General features: G+C 40.5%; 1 pseudogene; it reads right to left on the reverse strand.

Moving 5' to 3' along the window:
• Positions 1 to 1,963: 1,963 nt before the first annotated feature.
• LOC101697440 (small ribosomal subunit protein eS1 pseudogene) lies at positions 1,964 to 2,776 on the reverse strand (annotated as a pseudogene).
• Positions 2,777 to 5,100: the final 2,324 nt, after the last annotated feature.

Here is a 5,100-nt window from a genome sequence, read left to right on the forward strand (position 1 = left end):
CTGGGGAGTGACCTGGAAAGGTGTGTTCTTGTCTCCACTCCTGCCTTCTCTCTCTCCACTTTCTATTTGCCATGGGGTGAGCAGCTCACCTCTATAGGCCCTCTGATATGCTGTATCTGCCTTGGAGCCAGCCAATTTTGAAATCCACTGGAAACTGTGAGCCATAATTTTTGTATTTCTTTTCTTTTTTGTGGGGGGAGTACCAGCAATCGACCTCAGGGCCTTGTGCTTGCCAGGCAGGTGCTGTGCCGCTGAGCTACATCCCTGGTCTGATTTTTGTATTACTAAGGAGCTGCCTACTTCAAAGTCTCAAAGTTTGTTTCCTATATTATCTCTCAAAATATTATTGATTTGAAAAGAGTTTGAGTGTAGTCTGAGTTGGTCCCCAAGGGCTCATCTGTTGGGAGCCTGGTCCCCAGCATGGCCATGTTGGGAGGAGGACCATCAAGAGCAGGGCCTGGTGGGAGGTCCTTGGGGCAACTGGCTGTGCTGCCTTCGGAAGGGACCATGGAACCCCAGTCTTGCTCTGGCTTCCCGTTTTTGTCATGTGATCTCTTCCTCCTGTGTACACTCCACCATTACACCACCTACCAAAAAGTCCACACCAGAGCCAAGCCAATGCTGGTGCCATGTCCTTAAACCCTCAGAACTGTGAACTAAAAGGTTCTCTTTTCTTTATAAAGAAAAAGTCTCAAGCATTTCAGTCTCAAGTATTTTGCTACAGTAACAGAAAACAAACTAATGTATCATATAAGTGGAATCATGCAATCAATTTTTGTTTGTTTTGTTACTGGGGATCGAACTCAGGACCTTGCACTTGCCAGGCAGGGAGCAGAACTACTGAGCTAAATCCCTGCCCCATCACACAATCAATTTTTGTGACTGGCTCACCTCACTATAATATCCTCAAGGCTATCCATTTGGTAGCATGTATCTGAATTTCCATCCTTTTCAAGGATGCATAATATTCCTGTGTGGATATACCACATTCTATTTATCCATTCACCTATCAATGAACACTTGGGTTGCATCCATGTTTTAGCTATTGTGAATAATGCTACTCTGAACATGGGTGTATAAATAGCTCTTCAAGACCCTGTTTTCAATTCTTTTAGGTTATATACCCAGAAGTGCAATTGCAGGGTCATATGGCAATTCTATTTTTAATAGAAATCACCATTTTCTATAACATTTTACATCCCACCAATGGTGCACAAAGGTTCTAATTTCTGCACATCTTCACCAACACTTGTTATTATTTTAATTGATAATCACCATCCTAATGTATATGAGATAGGCTCCAACTGTAATTTTTATTTGCACTTCCTTAATGATTAGTGATATTGATATATGCTTGCAGGTCAATTGTATAAAATCTGGAAAAAATCTATTCGAATTCTTTGACCACTTTTTATGTAGATTGCTAGTTTTTTATTCTTGTGATGATGACAGAGTTTTAGGAGTTTCTATACATTTTGGGTATTAATCTCTTATCAGATATATGATTTTCAAGTATTTTTTTTCCAATTCTATAGGCTGCAGTTTTACTTGTTGATTGTCAACTTTTGATGTTCAAAACTTTCCTGTTTGTTTTGTTTTGCAGTACTGGAGATTGAACCCAAGACCTTTCTACTGAGCTGCATCCCCACTTCTTTTTTTTTTTTTTTTTTTTGAGACAGGATCACTAAATTGCTAAATTGCCCAGGCTGGACTCAAACTCACAATCCTCCTGCTTCAGCCTCCCTGTATAGTTTTCACTAAGTCCAATATGTTTATTTTTTTTAGTGCAGCCTATGCTTTTTGGTGTCACATCCAAAAATTCATTGTCAAACCCAATGTCATGAATCTTTTCCCCTATTTCTTTTTAACAGTCACAGTTTGGCCCTTAAATGTAGGTCTTTGATTCACCTTCGGTTTTGGTGTTTTTTTTCACAAATAGGCTTTTATTTATCACTATTAAAAATCTGGATTTTAAACAGACTCTTGGACTGGTGGTTCATATCCATCAGCTCGTTCAACTTTAGCTCCAGTCTCATCTCCAGTAGCTTTTCCAGAGCTACTACCTTCACCATGAAGCTCCATGAGTTTTCCCAATTCAAACTTGGGCTTCTTCAGCATTTTTACTTTTCTGACAAAGACATCATGAAGAGAATAAATAGACTGGCAAGCCTTTTCTATGTCTTTCCCAATGCTGTCTGGAATCAACTTATTTACCACTTCCTTCAAGTCATTTGTCTGCACCTCTCGGGTCATGATTCCATCATCTTCTTCTGGATTTGGCAGACCTGTTGGTGCTGAGCATAAGAAGTCTTCCATATCTGATTGTTCTGTTTTTTAGTAAAACCAACACAGAACAAACGAAGCAAATAACCATCAGTAGTCTTGACGCCAACATGAGCTTCGATCATGGTCTGCCATTTCTTGACCATGGAACACATTTCGTCACGGGTGAGATCCATACCATGGAAGTTAGGCAGTTTTTGCCCAGAACATTTTCCGTAATTAGCTTGAATTTTCCAAAGGCAACTTCATCGTTCTGCAGATCAGCAAGGCTCACTTCAAACACATGACCTTTGAGCCCATCAGATGCAATTTTGGTTCCTTGAGTTCCGGTGACTAGTATTTTTCCAATATTTCTTATGTTGAACATAGCTGGTGCCTTCACATCATACCAGTCTTTTTTAGAAAATGGGTCAACCATTTTCTTCTTGGCTCCCTTTTTGCCGCCTTTAGTAAGGTGCTTGTTCTTGCCCACTGCCATGGTGCTGCTCAGAGAGCCAAAAGGGCTCACCTTCAGTTTTTAAAAATTTTTTATTATTGGTATACATTTGTGATGGATACATAATGATTACATTCATCTTGGTGGAACTAGTACATACACATATGTATACTGCATCTTTTTCCCCACTTCCTTCAATTTTCATATGGTGTCAGGAAAGAGTTTAACTTCATTCTTTTGCAATTTTCTTGACACTATTTGTCCTTCCCCCACTGAATAGCTTTGGCACGCTTCCCAAAAGAATCGTTTGCCCTAATGTGCAAGGGTCAGCTTCCAGGACCTCGATTCTATTCCATAGGTCAACATCTTTCCTGTCAAAACCACACTCTTTTGATTACTGTAGCCCTGGAGTAAGTTCTGAAATCAGGAAGTGTGAGTCCTCTGCCTTCTATTTTTAAAAACTGTATTGGCTATTTGGGGTCCCTTGAGAGTTCATATAAATTTTTGGGTGAGTTTTTCTCTTTCTGCAAAATTTCATTGATATTTTGTTAGAGATTGCATTGACCATGTAGATGACTTTGGGTAGTTTTGATATAATGACAATAGTGAGTCCTCCAATGTCTTTCCATTTATTTATGAATTCTTTAATCTATCTTCTTCAATTTCTTTCAGCCATGTTTTATGGTTTTCATTGTATAAGTCTTTCACTTCCTCAATTCCTAAGTATTTTATTCTTTTTGATGCTTTGTAAATGGCACTGTTTTCATAATTTCCTTTTCAGACTGTTCATCATTACTATATTGAAATGCAACAGATTTTGGTGTGTTTACTTAGTATCCCTGCTAATTTGTGGAATTTATTAGTTCTAATAAAACTAGATGTGTGTCTGTGTGCATGCATGTGTGTATGTGTGTGTGTGTATTTGGAGTCTTTAGAGTTATCTACATATGTCACCATGTTGCCTTCAGAGATACTTCCACTTCTTCCTTTCCATTTTAGCTGCCTGAATTTCTTTTCCTTGCCTCATTTCTACTGACCAGTTTAGCATAGTTCTGTGTGTGGACTTCCAGTACTTCACTGAGCACAATCTCACTCCTGGTCTAGAGGGAGAGCTTTCAGCCTTTCAGGGATTGGGGTCATTCTAAAGCTCCTCCCCTTGGCTGGCCAAGGACCACCCTCTGCTGCCTCTCCATCCCTCCACACACATTCCTCTCATCTATATTTCCTCTCCCTGTAAGGATTCTAGTCATCTTGGATTAGGGTCCATGCGCCTGGCCTCATTTTAACTTAAACACTTCTTGTGGTTGTGTCTAGATGTTCCCCAAAAGCCTCATACAGTCATAGGTGGGCCTTTCTCAGAGGTGGCAGGATCTAGAGTTTATGATTGATTCATACTGCAATGCTAGGATTAAGGGTGGTTGATTACTAAATCAGTCCACTGATTGCTTTAATACCACCCTAATCCCAGTAGCCTACAGTATAAAAGGGGCAGAAAAAAGGTGCTAAGGTCTCTTGATTTCTTTGGTACCTTCTGCTCACCACGGACTGTTTCTCCTCTGTGATGCCCCTCTGCTATGTGCCACCTGCCTTGGAGCCAGCCAATTATGGACTGAAACCTCTACAAACTGTGAGCTAAATAAAACCTTTTCTCCCTTAATTTTGGGCATTGGGTATTTTGTCTCAGCAACAAGAAAAGTAACTAAGACACTTCTGTAAAACCTTCCCCTCCACAGATAGTTACATTGTGAGAAACCAGGGTTAAGTCTTGAACATTTGAAAAAGAGGGGACAAAAGTCAGTGCATAATGTTGACTAAATGGATGCATAAAAGGGGTAGGAAAGAGGAAGATGGAAGCTCTGAGGAAGAACGTGGGAGCAGTCACCAACCTTTCCCCTGGAAACAAATTAATCCACCATGGTTAAAGTGAAATCCCTCATCTCACATAGCTCCCCAACTATACCCTCCCAGAGGTGGTCACCTGTTTGGCACAGGGCCATCTATACCTTGTCTCTTCTGCAGAGCAAAGAGCTCTCTAGGGTAGATGTGTCATAAATGTCTGAAGAACATGTGCTGCCATTTGACTGGCTTGCACAGAGGGGCCTGTCCAGGTTGTCTCTGACTTCTCTCTACACCATCACGTGTCCTAAGGGCTCTGCGTGTCAGGATATAAGCATCTTATCCATTACTGGTTAAGACTTCCTGTTGATGGCCATTTGATTGTGTTATGGCTTGTATCTAGACATCTCCCCCAAAGCCTCATGAGCTAATAGATGGGGCTTTTCAGAGGTGGCTAAGTCTAGGAAGTGTGAACATGGATTAAGGGTATGATAACTAAATTAGTCCATTGATTGGTTTAGCATAGTTCTGGGTGTAGATAGTGG

The sequence above is a fragment of the Heterocephalus glaber genome, unplaced genomic scaffold (genome assembly GCF_053883595.1).
Source record: "Heterocephalus glaber isolate CG9 unplaced genomic scaffold, H.glaber_assembly_v1.0 deba00000470, whole genome shotgun sequence".
NCBI classification, from domain to species: Eukaryota; Metazoa; Chordata; class Mammalia; order Rodentia; family Bathyergidae; genus Heterocephalus; species Heterocephalus glaber.